The following is a 20,759-nucleotide window of genomic DNA, read 5'->3' as shown; positions in this document are numbered from 1 at the left end:
TAAATTAAATGTCTAGCGACTGGTTTCGATGTGTCCCTGTCATTCCTTTCCACGTCTCGAAGGTGTTCTCGGAATCGGTCACCTAGTCTTCTGCCTGTTTCGCCGATGTATATCTTTTTGCAATGAGTGCAAGTTATGCAATAGATTACATTGGCGGAGGTGCACGTGAATTGATCGGTGATCTTAATGGATCGTTTGGGTCCCGATATTTTATCAGTGTTGTGAATGAAAGGACACGTTTTGCATCGTGCACGAGCGTATTTAAAAGTGCCTGGTTGGTCATTAGTCTGAAAAGAACTTCTGACCAAAACATTGCCTATGTTTTTGACGCTTTTGAATGAAATGAGCGGAAACTGCGAAAAGATAGTGTTTGTCTCTGGATCGTTTTGAAGTAATTTAAAGTTTGTAAGATGATACATGAAATGTTGTGAAGGCTTACCACCAGAGGACTCGTCAGGTGGTGATGTAGCACCTCCACCTAATGGTTCCACATCAGCGCAACCTCCGCCTGGTGGTTTTACATCAGGCCTATTTCCTTTCATAGCACCAACACTGAACTCTCCCCGCTTGCCATTTTTAACAGCGTCATTAAGTGTTATGATAACATCTCGTTCCTTTGTGGTGGTGTTGAATCTCAGTGCAAGGTCAATTGTTAGACTCCCACACCTTAAAACCGACAACAACTGAGAGTTTGAGTGACATAAAGTGGAAAACAGACAACAAAATAATAAACGATAAAACGAGAGCAATTTAAAATCATCTTGAAGCTAATAAATTTATATACACTCAGTGAGTGCACTCTTTCATAATCAAATTTACCAGCAAACGCCCTTTTAAGCTGCAAGTAAACATTTCAATCATATGTCTAAAAATATTAGCATACATGTTTCACATACGTATTATGCATGTTCATATAATAAGTACAAATGATAATGATATCAAATATTTTTACTACCTAAAATAAAATTGAATATGGTTGTTTTGCTAAGAATCAGGCTAGAATAGATCATTATGATAATGTTAATCAGTTCGTTTCTTTCAGAGTCCCACTTTAGTGAAAACTTATTCTTCTTCTTGTCACTTGCTGCGTATTTTATTATTCCCCTTAATAGAGAGAATGAGCAAACACTAAATAAGAAGATTGTGGAAAGCTTTTCAAGCTTAAAATTCGACAGAACTCTAACAGTTCAGGCTCAAGCTGTAAATTTAATATAATTTTAATAAATAAATAATTTAATAAATAGGTAAAATTAATAGATATAAATGTAATAGATTTAAAAACACTATAGAATTAAACAAAATATTCTCCACAATTTTTCCCAGAGGCGAAATTTCATTTTACTTCCTTAATTGTACAGTCAGCAGATCAGTCTCTGACTCTAAACTAATAATCAATTAAAGATATTGCATAATTAACCAAACAAAGCAATATTTCATTTAAGATAGTTATCTCTTCATCAAATCTTCTCAGCAGCAAGGATTTGTTGTATTTCTCGTCCGTGCAGTTTTCACTTGTGATGACAATAATTGTTAATCGCATTTCCTGCAATATCTGTCAAGTGAGATAATGGCTCTAAAATCAATTTTTCTTTACACATGTACTATCCTATTAAGTAATTTTAACCAAATATGCCAATTATGCACAATTGCCAAAACTCTGTTGCCGGACTCGTAAGAAAACCTTAGAATTACTCTCAGCTTATTCAACCTCACAGAGAATCCAGGAGTCCCAGTTGCTCTCCATAAATGGCTAGTTATAAAAACAAGGCTTTTTGCCATTGCTCATATGATCCTGGGCACTAAGTGGACTGTAATGATTGTTTGGAAAAGGAAAAATAGCATATTAAATACTCTGTCTGCAGCATTGGCCTTGTATGTACTACAAACGGAAGTTAATGTCCTTTTTAAGACCAACATTGTGGTAGAAGTTCTGAACTCTCTTTCTTTAACTGATCATGAAGAAAAACAATTTAGGGAAACACAGTCGCTCATAAAGTATATCAAACTTACCTTTGGCTCACAAACTTCTGGTGAATAAGGGAATAGTATTGAGAGGTATTTTATCTTGTTATAAGCCCTGAATATAGCACTGTTGTTTTACCTACCTTTGATACTTACATCGACAAAGCACCTGAAGTTTAAATTGCTGCACTGCGTTCTTGTGTAATTAATAAATAATTAATATATTGTACATGCAATTATTCAAAGGTAGCAGATAGTGAGACGAAAGAATAATTATTCTCATTTGCATAAAAGCTGCCACAAATCTAATTGGTTGAATGGCTAACTCCATTAACTCCCATGGCAGCTATTCTATTGGCTGTAGGAAATTCTAAAGACCATTAATATATTCAGCTGCATGCAAAATCTCTCTCTTCTTGCAAGTTAATTGACTCAAAGACACCTGCAAACCTTCCCTCACTCCTTCCCTTCATTGGCGCTGGTCATTTATAATATTCCTCTCTCAGCTCACCTTAACCCTTATGCAAAAATTCTTTTTTGCAGTATTCATCATAAGGCATAATATGTGTTAATGCTGTCGCATTAGAATTTGTACAGCAACATTTAGTTTAATTTTGTTACCAGTCTTCACTCGTTGTCAACGAGGTTACTCGTCCTACATAAACGGAAAGATTAAACGAAAACGGTGGGCGTTGTAACAAGGAGCCTAAAGGAATGATTAAAGGTACAAACAATTTTACGAGGCCGAGCGATTTTAATATTCAGGACAGTATTTATTACCGACGGTTACAATATGGCTTTCAGGCAAATGTGAATTAATTTTCTACTTTGGATTTCACAACCTGACAAGTTAAACTCTCGGTAGAACTCTGAGAACCCAATCAAAATGTAATGTTGGTACATTGATGACGCTACAGCTTTAATATGCTGGACTACACTTTAACTTACAAACAATGGCAGTTTTAGTATCATGTCCATGTACATAGACCACCCTGCAGGTATAGCTGGTATCTTTAAGCACTTCTGCAATAGCAAGAGTATTCTTGTCACAAACGTGTTCTGTGTCACATGGAATCCAAGAGCAAGATGTAGGTTGGGGGTAACTGGACATGTCGCACAAAAGACTTTTCGCGGAAGTCTTTTCGCACAGGTTTTGGACCGTACGCACAACTATTAGTAATTATTTCGCACAATAATTGTAAGTGAGAAATATCAACGTGAAAGGTATACTGACTGATACTGATAAGATATTTGACCTTCACACGTTATTTTCAATAAGATCCAACGGCGAGAACGTCGATATTTATTTACGTAATAACTTCAAATAGATCGAAACGCTTGTGAACACGATCCCTATTCTTACTTGAAGAAAGGAACAAATTTTTCTCTCCATGAGAATGTACAGAACTCCCTGTTAGATTTTCCCTATTCTGGGTTCCCTGTTCTATGTAGAAGCTATTGTCACGAGACCTGTTTTCCATATTTGGTATTGTACACTAGGTTTTGTTTAGAGATTAAAAACAGTTCTTACCGCCATCTTGATCTGGTTTACTGTGTTTCTGGCCTTGTGTTCGGAATACATAACAACTGGTGACGAGGATGGGATTCCTTTGATCAAGCACAAGCGGTTAACAGGAGTGGGTCGTATAAATCACGTCCAAAAGGGACATACACGACGGGAAATGCCGGACGAAGCACCGAGCGCTAACACGAGTCAAACCATCGGCAAGGTGACAACGTTTCTGGAGGGGACGGATTGGGAGTCCTACACCGAACAACTGGACTTTTACTTTCTTGCAAATGGAATTAAGGATCCTAAACCGATGAAGGCCGTACTTTTGAGGAACGTTCCGGTGGAAACTTACCTACTGGCGAAGGATTTAGTGGCCCACGCACAACTGAAAGATGACGCGGGACTATGAGATCATCGTGGAGCGAATGCGGGAACAACTGAAACCTGAAAGATCAGCGCTGGTTGCCAGGTATGAGTTCGACAACCGAGCCAGGAATTCCGGTGAGTCAGTTAGTCATTATGTAGCCACTAAAGCACTTGGCCACAGAATGCAAGTTTGGAGAGGCCATGCGAACTGAGTGTCTTCGTGACCGATTATTCTCAGGTATCCGCGACTCGAAGATGATTACGGAGTTGTTGAAAGTAAAACTCGCCGACCTTTCTTTTGATCTTGCGGTTCAAAAGTGTTTGGCCATAGAGCAGGCTAATAAAGATGTTAAGGTGCTTCAGGGAGAACAAGGGCCAGGCACCCCAATCAATAAACTTGACACTGTCAAAACTGGGGAGGAACAAGCCATATCCAAGCCACCACCTGAGGCCGAGGGTTTCAGGGGTAAGGACAGTAAGAAGTCTAAACCTTGTTACCGCTGTTTGGGATCGCGTAAGTCACAAAACTGTCCCTTCATGAAAGAACGCTGTTTTCATTGTGGCATAATTGGACATACACAGAGAGCATGTAGGAAGAGACAGGCCACCCCACAGATGGCTGAAGCTGGAATAAATGTGATGGAGGGTGATTATTCCGAAGAAAGCGATGAAGAATTTGGGAACCTGTACCATGTCTCTGACAGTATAAACAAAAAGCCCATTTCACTTAAGATCTACCTTGAAGGCCACCAAGTTTCTATGGAACTGGATACAGGTTCAGCGGTGTCAGTATGTATGTATGTATGTATGTATGTATGTAAATCTTTATTTAAACACGGAAAATCATCAGTTACATAATGAAAGCTGAGATTAATCAACTGCTTTACATGATTGCCGTGTGGGAATCCTATATATCGACTACGTTAAGATTTCGCCTAAAATGGTTAATGGATGAAGCATTCTCTTTTCTTGAAAATCTCTTCAATGTGGCTATCCCAAGAGAGTTGGGCATCTATAGTAAGACCCAAAGATTTGGTCTTGTCGACTCTCTTGATAATTTGGTCATCAATTCTGATTTCTAAGTCGTTACATTGGGCAGATAGTCTTTGTCTTGATCCAATAATCATTAACTCTGTTTTAGCAACATTTAGACTGAGCTTGTTAGCTTTCAGCCAACGGCTAAGGTTATTCAATTCAGGGGTTAGAGCTAGCTCAAGCTCTGTTAATGTCTTAGCAGATATCGTAAGATTGGTGTCATCGGCAAACATTCTTGGTGCGGCGCCCCGCAGGGAGTTGGGAAGATCATTAATGTATATTAAAAATAGCAAAGGACCCAATATGCTACCTTGCGGCACGCCGCAACTGAGGGTACGGGCAGATGATAGTTTGCCACTGACACTACATCTCTGAGTTCGGCCACTCAAGAGTCATGAGTGAGAGGGTGTATTTGGAATACCTCCGTCACATTCCTTTAAAGGACACCTCTTTGAAGTTGCGCACTAACACAGGGGAGTCAGTGAAGCCCATGGGGTTTTGTTATGTGACTGTGCAGTGTCGGGACAGTCTAAGGAACTTCCCATATATGTAGTGAAGAATGAGGGACCCACCCTTTTTGGCAGAGAATGGCTGGAATTTATAAAGAGAAAGAAAGGAAGAAAGAGAAAAGAAAGAAAAGAAAGTTTAATTCAACCGTCATCGCTGCTGCTAATCTGAATTACAACGTGGTTACAATCATACAACAATAAAAAATACAAAAGTTGATCAAAGAGGGACTAGGTTACAATGGGTTTTACAATAAAATCGCAAATAAGTTTATGCTTATACAAGTTGAATGGGCGTATATATAGTCTAAAAGTCTAATAATTATTAAAAGCTAGGCTAGTACTTAGGAAAAAACTACGATGTAATCTTTCTGTCCTGCATTTAGGCAATACATATTTGCTAGCGCGTCTCGTTTGATAGTGATGCATGTGCTGACTTGTCATTGGGAGATGTTTCACAAGAGGACCTCCTTTTGAAATCTTTTCAAGAGTTATAAGTCAAAGTTCACTACGTCTTTCGTCTAATGTTCTTAAGTTTAAAAACGGAAGAGCTTCTAAGTAAGAAAGCGCTGGGACTATAATTCTAAATGCACGTTTCTGTATACGTTCAAATTCCTGTGAGAGGCAGGAAGGTAGGGCGTCGTTACATACTACACAGCAATATTCTAGTAAAGATCTTATCAAGACAGCATAGATAGTAATTAGATCATTAATCATTAATCTCAACACCCCCTCGACGGAGTACTCAGAGTATGTGAAGGCGTTTAGAGGCCTTGGTGACTATGATACATCTTAAATTATTCTGAATTTTTCTGAATCACCAAACCAAGTACTTTATGTGAAGTTACAAGTTCTAATTGTTGATCGTCGATGTTCAAATTAGGGAATTCTATGGGGTCCTTTAAGAAAAAAATCCGCACTTCTTTGCACTTTTTTGCGTTGAGTTTCATACAGTCACTAGAGCTCCAAGAGGCGACGGTATTGAGACTGGCTTGGATGGTTGAGTTGCTGTTCTTTACAAGTCCTTAGGACAACGTTACGTCATCAACATACTTCCAAGTACAGGATTCGGGATTTGAAATATTCAAGTCGTTGATCATTATCAGAAATAATATTGGGCCAGATTATGTTCCTTGGAGAACGCCGGCAGATATTGGAAGCCAGTCAGAAATCGAGCCAGCTAATTTAACGCGTTGTCGGCGGTTAGACAGAAAGCTTATAATCCACGATATTAAAGACGTGCGAGCGCCTAAGTCGAGAGGCTTTTCAATTAGTACATTATACCCAATACGATCCAAATCTTTAGAGAAGTCAAGGAAGCAAAGGCGGAGATGTCATCTAGGTGGATCGAGATCCATCTGGACTGGCCCTTACTTCGTTTGGAAATATCTGACACCATTCCAGCCCTGGAAGATGTCTTGAGTAAACATGGAGGTGTTTTTTCTGAAGGATTGGGCACGATGAAGAACATCCAAGCACGGATCCAAGTTAAAGAGGATGCCCGGCCTCGATTCTGGAAAGCCGCGCAGTAGCTCCGACCCCTAAATCAGCAGTGGACGAAGCATTGAGAGAGCTGAAAGCTGTAGGAGTTATAAAGAAGGTAGCTACCAGTGAATGGGCTGCTCCAGTTGTGACTCCTGTGAAGAAGGATGGCAGTGTAAGAATTTCAAAGTGACCATCAATTCACAGCTGAAAGTAGACGAGTACCCTCCTCCCCGCATTGATGATATTTACGCCAGATTAGGTGGAGGAACATTGTTTAGCGTCATTGACCTGCGTTACGCTTACTTACAAATGGAAGTTGAAGAGCACTCCAGGCCTTTCCTCACCATTAACACAACCCGCGATTTGTTCCAGTACCAACGCCTTCCTTATGCTGTGGCTTCGGCGCCAGCCATCTAACAGCGAGCCATCTATCAGATCCTGCAAGGGCTACCAGGGGTCGTAAGTTGAAAGATCGACTGAGTAAACAATACAGATATATTCACTGATCGATTCATGACATCCGCAGCGCATCCAAAGCATGCCTGATGAGAATATTTTATCTGAGAAGAAAGTGCTGCCTTTCTAATAATATCTGCAAATGGTTAGACTTTCTAGTCTTTTCGGATAGGGACGATAAATGGAGGTCCCGTCTCCTGCAGGGTTGGGGTAGGAGACATTAATTTCCCACACACGAGATTACTGTGTGATGGATGTCCTCCCCGGGGTGGGATGGGTGGGTAAAAAAGGGGTTAGGTGTCAGTTGGAACGAAAGTTCTGTTCCTTTCTCCTGTCATTCCAGTGGCGAGATGAATTAAACTTAAACTAAACTAAACACCCCCTGATGGATAATCTGGGGTTAAGACCTCACAACAATTCATATAAAAGTTTTGCAAGCCCTTGCCCCGGTGCTTGGTTGGAAGCATTATTTTCTTTTGCTAACGCACAATTGGTACTGTTACCAGGTGTTTTTTTAAGGAGATCTGAAAGCCAAGTGTATAATAATAAGAACAATAACAACAACAACAACCATAATGGCTCTTGTAGTTTTTATTATTACACTTGTTATTTTCACAGTAACATAATCTAAGGGAGCATTCATAATTTACCTAAAGGGTGGGCTATGATGATTTTGAGGGGGGGTTCACTCTTTTTCCACACTATAATTTAGGGGGGCTGTGGAAAATTTCCAACAAAAATGACATACAGCATAGCAGGGGGGAGCAACCATTTTTTCTTGAAAAAGAAAACGAAATGAAAATATGTTGTTACACGCTCTTATAATTCCTGGCTTTTACTTCATTTCCACAAAATGTTGATACAGAACTGGAGTATGAAACTTGATGCATGACGCCCTCTTCTTTTGCTACAAGATTTCTTTGGGAGTGGCTCAAACTCCCTCTCTCACTTTTCTCACTCTAGCTCTCCTCCCTCTCAATTTCCTCACTCTCACTCTCCTTACTCTCACTCTCCTCACTCTCACTCTCCTCACTCTTACTTTCCTCACTCTCACTCTCCTCACTCTCACTCTCCTCACTCTTACTTTCCTCACTCTCACTTTCCTCACTCTCACTCTCCTCACTCTCACTCTCCTCACTCTCACTCTCCTCACTCTTACTTTCCTCACTCTCACTCTCCTCACTCTCCTCACTCTCACTCTCCTCACTCTCACTCTCCTCACTTTCCTCACTCTCACTCTCCTCACTCTCACTTTCCTCACTCTCACTCTCCTCACTCTTACTTTCCTCACTTTCACTCTCCTCACTCTTACTTTCCTCACTCTTACTCTCCTCACTCTCACTCTCCTCACTCTCACTTTCCTCACTCTCACTCTCCTTACTCTCACTCTCCTCACTCTCACTCTCCTCACTCTTACTTTCCTCACTCTCACTCTCCTCACTCTCACTCTCCTCACTCACTCTCCTCACTCTCACTCTCCTCACTCTCACTCTCCTCACTCTTACTTTCCTCACTCTCACTCTTCTCACTCTCCTCACTCTCACTCTCCTCACTCTCACTCTCCTCACTTTCCTCACTCTCACTCTCCTCACTCTCACTTTCCTCACTCTCACTCTCCTCACTCTTACTTTCCTCACTTTCACTCTCCTCACTCTTACTTTCCTCACTCTTACTCTCCTCACTCTCACTCTCCTCACTTTCCTCACTCTCACTCTCCTCACTCTCCTCACTCTCACTCTCCTCACTCTCACTCTCCTCACTCTCACTCTCCTCACTCTTACTCTCCTCACTCTCACTCTCCTCACTTTCCTCACTCTCACTCTCCTCACTCTCCTCACTCTCACTCTCCTCACTCTCACTCTCCTCACTCTCACTCTCCTCACTCTTACTCTCCTCACTCTCACTCTCCTCACTTTCCTCACTCTCACTCTCCTGACTCTCACTCTCCTCACTCTCACTCTCCTCACTCTTACTTTCCTCACTCTTACTTTCCTCACTCTCACTCTCCTCACTCTCACTTTCCTCACTCTCACTCTCCTCACTCTTACTTTCCTCACTTTCACTCTCCTCACTCTTACTTTCCTCACTCTTACTCTCCTCACTCTCACTCTCCTCACTCTCACTTTCCTCACTCTCACTCTCCTTACTCTCACTCTCCTCACTCTCACTCTCCTCACTCTTACTTTCCTCACTCTCACTCTCCTCACTCTCACTCTCCTCACTCACTCTCCTCACTCTCACTCTCCTCACTCTCACTCTCCTCACTCTTACTTTCCTCACTCTCACTCTTCTCACTCTCCTCACTCTCACTCTCCTCACTCTCACTCTCCTCACTTTCCTCACTCTCACTCTCCTCACTCTCACTTTCCTCACTCTCACTCTCCTCACTCTTACTTTCCTCACTTTCACTCTCCTCACTCTTACTTTCCTCACTCTTACTCTCCTCACTCTCACTCTCCTCACTTTCCTCACTCTCACTCTCCTCACTCTCCTCACTCTCACTCTCCTCACTCTCACTCTCCTCACTCTCACTCTCCTCACTCTTACTCTCCTCACTCTCACTCTCCTCACTTTCCTCACTCTCACTCTCCTGACTCTCACTCTCCTCACTCTCACTCTCCTCACTCTTACTTTCCTCACTCTTACTTTCCTCACTCTCACTCTCCTCACTCTCACTTTCCTCACTCTCACTCTCCTCACTCTTACTTTCCTCACTTTCACTCTCCTCACTCTTACTTTCCTCACTCTTACTCTCCTCACTCTCACTCTCCTCACTTTCCTCACTCTCACTCTCCTCACTCTCCTCACTCTCACTCTCCTCACTCTCACTCTCCTCACTCTCACTCTCCTCACTCTTACTCTCCTCACTCTCACTCTCCTCACTCTTACTTTCCTCACTCTTACTTTCCTCACTCTCACTCTCCTCACTCTCACTCTCCTCACTCTCACCCTCCTCACTCTCACTCTCCTCACTCTCACTCTCCTCACTCTTACTCTCCTCACTCTCACTCTCCTCACTCTCACTCTCCTCACTCTCACTTTCCTCACTCTCACCCTCCTCACTCTCACTCTCCTCACTCTTAATTTCCTCACTCTCACTCTCCTCACTCTCACTCTCCTCACTCTTACTTTCCTCACTCTCACTCTCCTCACTCTTACTCTCCTCACTCTTACTTTCCTCACTCTCACTCTCCTCACTCTCACTCTCCTCACTCTTACTTTCCTCACTCTTACTCTCCTTACTCTCACTCTCCTCACTCTCACTCTCCTCACTCTTACTTTCCTCACTCTCACTCTCCTCACTCTCACTCTCCTCACTCTCACTTTCCTCACTCTCACCCTCCTCACTCTCACTCTCCTTACTCTTACTTTCCTCACTCTCACTCTCCTCACTCTCACTCTCCTCACTCTTACTTTCCTCACTCTCACTCTCCTCACTCTCACTCTCCTCACTCTTACTTTCCTCACTCTCACCCTCCTTACTCTCACTCTCCTCACTCTCACTCTCCTCACTCTTACTCTCCTCACTCTCACTCTCCTCACTCTCCTCACTCTCACTCTCCTCACTTTCCTCACTCTCACTCTCCTCACTCTCGCTTTCCTCACTCTCTTTCTCCTCACTCTTACTTTCCTCACTTTCACTCTCCTCACTCTTACTTTCCTCACTCTTACTCTCCTCACTCTCACTCTCCTCACTTCCTCACTCTCACTCTCCTCACTCTCCTCACTCTCACTCTCCTGACTCTCACTCTCCTCACTCTCACTCTCCTCACTCTTACTCTCCTCACTCTCACTCTCCTCACTCTTACTTTCCTCACTCTCACTCTCCTGACTCTCACTCTCCTCACTCTCACTCTCCTCACTCTTACTCTCCTCACTCTCACTCTCCTCACTCTTACTTTCCTCACTCTTACTTTGCTCACTCTCACTCTCCTGACTCTCACTCTCCTCACTCTCACTCTCCTCACTCTTACTCTCCTCACTCTCACTCTCCTCACTCTCACTCTCCTCACTCTCACTTTCCTCACTCTCACCTTCCTCACTCTCACTCTCCTCACTCTTAATTTCCTCACTCTCACTCTCCTCACTCTCACTCTCCTCACTCTTACTTTCCTCACTCTTACTCTCCTTACTCTCACTCTCCTCACTCTCACTCTCCTCACTCTTACTCTCCTCACTCTTACTTTCCTCACTCTCACTCTCCTCACTCTCACTCTCCTCACTCTTACTTTCCTCACTCTTACTCTCCTTACTCTCACTCTCCTCACTCTCACTCTCCTCACTCTTACTTTCCTCACTCTCACTCTCCTCACTCTCACTCTCCTCACTCTCACTCTCCTCACTCTCACTTTCCTCACTCTGACCCTCCTCACTCTCACTCTCCTCACTCTTACTTTCCTCACTCTCACTCTCCTCACTCTCACTCTCCTCACTCTTACTCTCCTCACTCTCACTCTCCTCACTCTTACTTTCCTCACTCTCACCCTCCTTACTCTCACTCTCCTCACTCTCACTCTCCTCACTCTTACTCTCCTCACTCTCACTCTCCTCACTCTCACTCTCCTCACTCTCACTTTCCTCACTCTCACTCTCCTCACTCTCACCCTCCTCAATCTTACTTTCTTCACTCTCACTTTCCTCACTCTCACTCTCCTCACTCTCACTCTCCTCACTTTCACTTTCCTCACTCTCACTCTCCTTACTCTCCCTTTTCTCACTCTTAATCTCCTTACTCTCACTCTCCACTCTCTCACTCTCCTTACTCTCACTTTCCTCACTCTTACTTTCTTCACTCTCACTCTCCTCACTCTCACTTTCCTCACTGTTACTTTCCTCACTCTTACTCTCCTCACCCTCACTGTCCTCACTCTTAGTTTTCTTACTCCCACTATAGTTACTCTCACTCATCCTCACTCTCACTCTCTTCACTCTCACTTTCCTCACTCTCACCTTCCTCAATCTCACTCTCCTCACTCTCGTTCTCTGCACTCTCACTTTCCATAATCTTATTTTCCTCACTCTCACTCTTCCCATTCTCACTCTCCTCATTCTCACTCTCCGCACTCTCACTCTCCTCACTCTCACTTTCCTCACTCCTACTTTCCTCACTCTCACTCTCCTCACTCTCACTCTCCTCACTCTCACTCTCCTCACTCTCACTTTCCTCACTCCTACTTTGCTCACTCTCACTCTCCGCACTCTCACTCTCCTCACTCTCACTCTCCTTACTCTTACTTTCCTCACTCTCACTCTCCTCACTCTCACTCTCTTTACTCTTACTTTCCTCACTCTCACTCTCCTCACTCTCACTCTCACAATCGTTACAATTGGCAGGTGCAAGTGATGTTCATCGACTAGTGCCGGTACTTCTCTAACTTAAGTTTTCGTCAGGACGACAAGCATAAGACTTCTTTCCTTCTTACTGTTTTCTCAAGAATATTATTTTTAGCCACTGTTTGGAACTACAAAAGGAGAACGGTTTGCTCTCTGCCCAGTGGGCGTTTCGATTCGAAGGATTTCTCGATAAAATAGGGCGCAGTTGATCACGTGATGTGGTAAAAAAATAGTTTTAAAAATGAAATTGGAAGATTTCTAATGATTGACCTTAAATTGTAAGTCATGGAATAGCTTGAAAATATTTTACATTATATTACCCCCTTTAAACTTTCTGAGAGATCTTTAAATCTGTTGGAGGATGGACAAGATTCTCCCTTTGTGGGCGTGGCTGTGATTCCGTTTCTCTCCACGGACCAAACTAATCTATGACAACTTATTACATTTCCTCTTGCACTTTTCCTTCTGTTGGCTTTCTTCCTGGCTTCTATCGTAAAAAGCTACCAGGATAATGTGACGATACACTTTACAACTCCCGTCCGTCGTCACACTTGAAAGAGTGTCCCTAAAAAAGTCCTAAGACGACACACATAACACCAAATAGAGCTATCAATTTCATTTTACCTCAAGAAAGACATTTAAGACATCGCTGACTGTTTTGTAGGTTAATCTCTCCATATTCTGGTCAGCCTTACTACTACTCTGTACTAGTTTGACAGCCACACCTGGCTACAACGCCTTCAATCATTTCAATATAAGGCTGCTTGCGCTTGCCAGTCATAGATGCTACATCTAGTCTAAGGCAGCACAGATGTTCTGCAGTGTTCGTATCGAAAACTTCGCTAGCTTAGACTGATCTACGATTTCACAGATGTTGTATATCTCGTACATGATGGGATGCTGAGGAGCTAACGCTTTCGTTACTTCGTTGGACATTTCTTCGAATGCCTTCTCTGTTAGCAGCTCACTCTTTCTAGTTCTTCTTCCTCACTGGATTTTTCCACGCTATACGTTTTCTTTGCTGACAAGCGAGAAAAAATCCGGCTATTTGTTGTGGTGTGAGATACTCGCTCTTGTCGAAGATATTAGAGCCGTCACTATGCTTTACTTTACGCATTGCCTTTTAGACGCTCGTTGGATCTGCTTTTTCCCCAGTGTGTTCTCCAACTTCAAAGACTTCAGTCAGATAGCTTTTCTGCGCCACCGTGAGATTCTTTCTTTGTACTCCTGCTGACTTAAGAGCCCATCCCATCGGTAGCATGGAACCATCATCCTCCACTGACATACGTGCACCTTCATCAACTATTTCTGGTAGGACGCCAGCACCACGCTACAGTTTGGTGGCGTCCATGGTCATTGCCTTGTCGTACAGTGTTTCCTGTTCAAGAGCATACTGGTGTTTACCACAGTCCAGATGTTTTTCTAGCGATGAGTATTGTTGAAAGGACTTGACACATCCCTCTTCTGGACAAAAAAGCAGATATCTTCCTTTGTCTTTACAGCTTTCTTCGTCGTCGCTGTTATTTCTGTTCTGTGGAGCCTCTTCTAAAACCGGTTTTTGCGTTGGTGTACTTCTGGCTTTGGCAGTTTGGAAAGATGCTTCAGCAGTGGAACTCCGTTTCTGTTTGTTTAGCTGAGGAAGGCTCCCAACTTGTGGGCGGAAGTTGCTACAGGGTAAAAATTTGCCAGAGCCAATTCCATAAGCTCTCCAAACATGCAAACCTTCCTTGGTATAGCCAATGTTGTTAATGAAACTAACGCCCTCCCATTTTACTGGAATGGACTTTGCAGTTGGTTGTGGCCTGCTCACCGTCACCCGGACACCAGCAATTCCGCTAGATGACTCAATGGCCTTCATCATTTGTGAGGCTGTCTCTATGTAGTTGCCAGAATTGAGATGGGTGCGCACGTGACTTTTAATTGTAGCGGCCCTACGATCACAAGATCCTTTTCTGCCTTGAGGGTCGGAAAAGTCAAAACGCTCTAGTTCCATTGCATGCTCGCTGGCAACATGGTAGACTGAAAGTAATGTAAACGCGCAATGATAGCATCCTGCGTTATCACTCCGCGTATAAACAGAGTTGACCTCTGGCATGATTTCCTTTAGTTGACGAAAGACGTCATCAATAATGGCTAGTACAGTGGAGCTTTCCTGTTTACAGCTTTCGAAGGCATGAAAGAAAGTCAACAATTCAGTTTAATTGTTTACATTCCCTCTCAATGCTACACTGATATGCCAGGGTATGCCGCGTTTTCCGAACCAGTCGCTTTGGCTTTCAGGAAATTTTCTCAGCAGAAACTTCATCGCCCAGTCCATAACAACTAACATCTGCCTGTGTATCAAGATCTTCCAGAATTTCATGTCTTGCGGAGTCCTGATTTATAGCGCCAACAGGGTGGGCCTTCTAAGCTCCAATACTCTGAATTGACTGTGAGATTTCATACTCCAGCTCGTTTCGTTCTTCAGCGCTACAATTAATGCTGCCAATAACTGACCTAACCTTGCGAAATAATGTTGGGAGAAGCTCGCATCTATCGCAGTTTGAAAAGTGTTCATGATTACAGACTGTGGTGTAATTCTTATCTTGAGGATAAATGAGGGCATATGTCCGACAATGATCAGCGACCGTCGAATCTTTAGATACGTGAACCTTAAAAACACAAGTAACTATTGAGTATCTACTAATAAGTGAACATGAAAGCACAATGTACCAACCTGGCATAAGAAAAACGTATACACGGGTAACTTTGACTCTGATATCAATGTTCATAGATTCTAAAATATCACGACACGACATAAGTCATTCCTCGCATTACCTATCACAGTTTTTTCGGCCACAAATTCAAGCACCATAGTGCCAAGAAACTCGGTGTTTCTATTTTCGTTCCATGGGAGAAAGGCATTACGAACATACCAAATATGTCTATCTTTCCAGAATGTTACTGTCTTAAATCCGTTATGGCTTATTATCCCTTTAAGGTACACTAAAGTGGAAGAAAAACCAAGAAAGTTAAAACATCCTCGACAGAAACAATGTTACCCTATAGTCACCTTTTAAGTAGCGTTTCGCTGGATGAAATTTCTCTTTCTGCACCTTGGCCACGTGAAACCTCCTAGATAATTATCTCCAAGCTTGTCAATCGCTTCTTCTAGTTCGTCAAAAGCTTTGGCGCCTGCAGCTGAAACATAGTCCAAACCTTGCAGAGATTTCCTCGCGGATGTGGAACATACACTGAGAACTTTCAATAGGGTGCTGCGACTCATTGGTATAAAGTCTACTTCACTGCAGTAGCTTAGATACTGAGGGACCATATGCTCAGGGATAAGACTTCGAACAACATTGGGAACCTCTATTTCCGTATTTGAGGACAGTTTCATAGTTTTCTTCCCAAAGGGCAAGTCTTGAACTATGTGGGTACTGGTGATGAACGACAAAAAATGATCAAGTTTCTCTGGCGCAATGTACATTCTTGTGCCTTTAACAGATTGTACGTTCGCACCTCTACCGTGGAGTAAGAAATGATGTCTAGCAATGTTGAAACGATACCTGGACAAATCCGGTATCCATCTCTGCAAATCTTTGAAATTCACCTTATCCGCCATGATGGACAAAATCTGCCTTTGAGAGCTCCAATGGCCTGCGTTGTTGTAACATTCGGCCAAACATTCCATAAGAGAGGAGTCGATAGCACTTTCTTCAAGCTTTGATTTAACCAGTGAAGACAATAAAGTCTCAGTCTCCCTAGGAACAATATCATCCAAGCATGCATTAACTACCCGTCGTACCTTTCTAGCAGAAAGCCTTTTTGTTGGCTCGGAAGCCTCTGCCCATGGTGTTTCCAGGGAGTGGTGAATTTGACTTATATCTCTTGAAATCAGGAATTTGTTCAACTTCTCCCTCGTTGACGTTACAGCAATGTAACCATAAACTAATTCAGTAGTTTACGTTAGCTACTTCACAACATGGCTATGGGAAAGTTGAGAAATAACACTTTATCCTGTGAATGGACACTTAGTCAATTGCAATTGTCACGCTTGAATGTTGAACCTGAATTTAAGAAATGTAAAACTCACCAAAGAGCCGTTTCCTTAGCGGTTCGCATAACTCCGATGACCGCACTCCGAAAATACCTTCACCACCCAGAGAAAATTGTGCATTTAGACTGAAAGCAGAGCTCCAGACGTCTACCATTCCCTTCAAGAAATACGCCCCGATCCCCATTTTCGCCCAGCGCACATTAATAATAGTTAGCACATTTCTCAGGTAGCATTTTCAGGTAGCTAGGGAACAACTTAGTGCAAAACATAATCGTCGATGAGATATCCTGAAATACAAGTCCAAGATCCTGAGGACAGTACTTGGTGTCAGTGTATTATAGTTTTGGTGTGCACCTCTAAAAATCAGAAACACTGTCAATCTTACTTAAGACTTGCACCTGAATTGCTCGTTTCCAAGTGTCAGCATTGGAATCAACTAACTTACAGCTAAATTCTTCATTAGCCTTATTGTCAGCAGCGGTCACTTGGGAGATAATCAGAGAGACTCTGCCTGGAGTTGAGATTTTATTGAACCGCCCCTTAAAATTTTCATTAACAGCACCAGCTTGTCCATTTGATTGAATATTCACTATACCAGCAACATTGAAATTTAAAACAGCTCCAAATAAACCTGATGTCAGTTTGTAGTTCCATTCCAGTGTAGCAGAATATGTTTCATAAACCCAAACAATGGCAGGGGGGAGTACTTCATTAAGATTCCGTGTTGTCCTCACCAGAGAAGGTTTATACCATGTGACACTTCCACATTCTGAAGGGGTACTTTAAATATCTTCACATCAACAATTTTAATTGCCGCTCTTGCCGAGGTAAGTCCACTCAATTTCCCGTCTAAAAAGAGTTTTCTGCTATTTTTTACCCATGAAAGGCTTTAGGATACATGTTTCAAAAAATAGTGTGGTTGTTCTCCGATTCTCTTTTATTGCGTCCCCACAAGCCAAAATTGATATTTGGCTAAAATCACCCGTGTGGAAAGCGATCGGAAGGGTAAATTTTCACAGGTTTAGTCGAAAGCGCTTACGAGATGCTTTCAACTCGGCCTTAATTTAAATATCAATGGAAATAACTGACCAGTTTGTGAGAAAGAGTTCTCAAAATGCAGTCGTAAGTCAGGCTAAAAAACCACGTCAATGGTAATCGGAAGGCACCTCCTCGATAATTCTCGTTGAATCAGGTCATGAACGGCGCAGCGGGGAGAAGATCAAACTTAAGGAATTAAATCGGGCACGCTGGTCATTTCAGACATACTGCGTAGCTTAAAAGGACACACAAACAAGTTCAGATACGTAACAGTGTTACTAACTGAATTTAATTCTAACTTGTAGTAAGAGAGAATTCCGCGAGCTAATTTATGTAGTCGTAAAGTGCTCGACGAAATCTGTGATTACCACTTCCGTTCGAGCCCGTCCACATGGGTGGTCTAGCGGTTAAATGGCTCTTAATTACTGCTTTTAAGAGAGGTTGTCACGAAAACTCAAACATTCACCGGCAACAGTCAAAAAATTGAATTAGCTCATAGTCAAGTATTAAGTAGGCCTATAGGTAAAACAAGCCAAGACATATGTAGTCTGTTGAAAAATTCTTTTGTATTTGAGAAAATTAATTAAATTCAACTCACGTACGATTAGCGTCATTCGAAGGTCGAGTTTAGCCCATTTTTGGAGGCCTCGTTTGTACTTGCAAAAGGCTCTTAATTTCATCCAAGAAGGGCTTTTTGCCCCTAAACTTGAGTCAAACGTTGTATCAGCTCTATCTGGTAGAGCAATCTGCTACTTTTTCATATAAAAATCATCGGAAATTTTAATCATTTCAGTACAGTGTAACCCTATATCATCCTAAAACAAAGCCAAAGTCGCAAAGGTAATCCACTGCTTCTGCCACTGTTTCCTCTGATCCCAGAGATTTATGCATAACAAATTATGGGGAAAGTCATATTGAAAACTTACTTTCCGGGTCAAATTTTTGACTACACTGGAAGATAACCTGGGTCCAGTATGGAAGAAGAAGGTACGTAGACAATGACAGTAGTCGATATGTTACCGTTACGATACGTTACTTGCAAGTTGAGGCACGAGTGAAATCCATAGCAAGATAGATATCAAATGGGAAATCATTTTAGAAACGTCTGTGTTTTCTAAGGATGAGTACATCCTTTTGTTTTCTGCCTCGTTCTTCAAAGCATGCCGACAAGGTGGACCTCAATGGCCCTGTATTCTGTAGTTGCTCCGTAAACTGGAAACGCTGAAAACATCATCGTAACAAATAAACAACGCAAACGGAACACAAATCATTTGGACCGGAAGTTCTAATAACTGTATGCATAATGACCAAATATGGAGCTGCGCGGAAGTCTTGCCTATCATCGCCACAATTGAACCAATACTAGGGAGTTTAAGCAAATCACTACGGCTGGTGCTGCTACCGCTACCATGGTTGACGAGGCTTGGGGAGAGTACGTCGCCGTAGCCCGCCAAAATTAAACTTTAAGCAACGCGAACTACAAACCTAGTACGGCTGAGAAGTTTAAAACCAATAAGCGGCTTCGCGGTAGTTTTTGCACGTCTAAAAACTCAAAATGACTTCGTTCAAAGAGACGAGGGATTCCGACGTTTGGAAAAAAAATTGTAAACGATCTTGTGCACAGTGAATGAGTGAATTAAAATATTTAAGCTTACGTGTTGTAAAATTGCCAGTTTGGAGCGTATAAACACCACAACAACGTTTCTACAGGGTCCTTCATAACCCTCGTCATTCCTCGGCTTCAGCTATTTGAATTTCAAGTAGTCTTTGAGGTTTGAAAAGGAAAAGTTAGACTTTCTACTTATGTATTTCTCCTGGCGTTCGCTGCGTTCTCCATGTGCACACTGCTTCGATCCTTCGACAAACCCGGCTACAAAAATAAAGGCAGATTCACTCGGTAAGGGACAGCAAGCTTGATAAATATTCACAATAAGCTACTTTTAAAGATGTTAAGTGTATTTCAATAGTTTAAGTTGCTCAGGAGAATGTATAAGGCGAAGAGAGAAGCGACATAAGTTCACGTACCACAGACTACGCCAAAACCTTCCCACTCGTATAGAAGGATTTCCCACTACGGCTGGAGGAGAACCACTGACATGCGCAATGACTCGTATCTGGAAAATTTTACTTCCGGTAGCCGTAGCAGCGCCAGCCGTAGTGATTTGCTTAAACTCCCTACTGTCCTAAAGATCTGAAACGGAAGGTTCGACCCAAGGGGCGAGGACAGGCGTAACATCCATTGCCCCAGCCCCCCACCCTCCCCGTACAAATCTCTATTTCTCCCCAGCCTACCGCAGCTGAAAAAATCAAAGATGGTAGCTATGATTTTCACCATATTAATACTGAACGCTCACCCGCTAGCCCTTTTCAAGCCAAAAACCAAGAGCTGGACCCTTAAACACAGCTGTGACAGTAGAGACACAAAGTGCAGTAGTTCACATTTCACATTCTGTCCATTTTCTATTGGGAATCTCTGATTAATGGCCTCTGATCACTGGAAATTATGAAGCTGTTGTGCGTGGTAGTCTACTAGGGTTTTTTTTCCAATGCCCAGCAGTCGTTTCTGGCTGTGGGTAGGAATCTTTACTTTCATAACGTGAACAATTTGCAAAGAGTCAAGCCGTCAGTATGACTGAACGCATATAATTCATCGATTTATATCTGAATTTAAATCATTGTTTATCTTACTTAATGGGTTCCCCTGCAGTTTAATGTTTAATAACTTACTTTGAAATGTGGTTGCGCAGTTGAAGAAATGGAGAAGCCGTCATATTAAAGATCTGAAGTGAGATACAGTTTTTAAAATGTCGACTTTAGTTAACACTACCACAATTCACCAATCTTGATATATCAACATATCAAGTTTGACAATATCATAAAGTTTTAGATTTTTAGAGGGTGATAGTATAATGTCGTATACCTAGTGCATGTAAAGCTATGTTAAATTGTACATTTAAGAATCAAAACATGGCTTCAAGTTCATATTCCTTTTCCCACAATCTCCGTGGCAACTACATTCTTTCAC

General features: G+C 42.3%; 2 pseudogenes; both read right to left on the bottom strand.

The window, feature by feature from the left end:
* Nucleotides 1-20,759, bottom strand: part of LOC111347438 (fibroblast growth factor receptor homolog 1-like) — a 60,904-nt pseudogene that overhangs the window by 4,724 nt on the left and 35,421 nt on the right.
* Nucleotides 14,959-16,880, bottom strand: LOC148726759 (uncharacterized; annotated as a pseudogene).

Source organism: Stylophora pistillata, chromosome 7, assembly GCF_964205215.1.
Source record: "Stylophora pistillata chromosome 7, jaStyPist1.2, whole genome shotgun sequence".
NCBI lineage: Eukaryota > Metazoa > Cnidaria > Anthozoa > Scleractinia > Pocilloporidae > Stylophora > Stylophora pistillata.
Note: the sequence above shows the minus strand (reverse complement) of the source record. Positions and strands in the feature narration are given on the sequence as shown.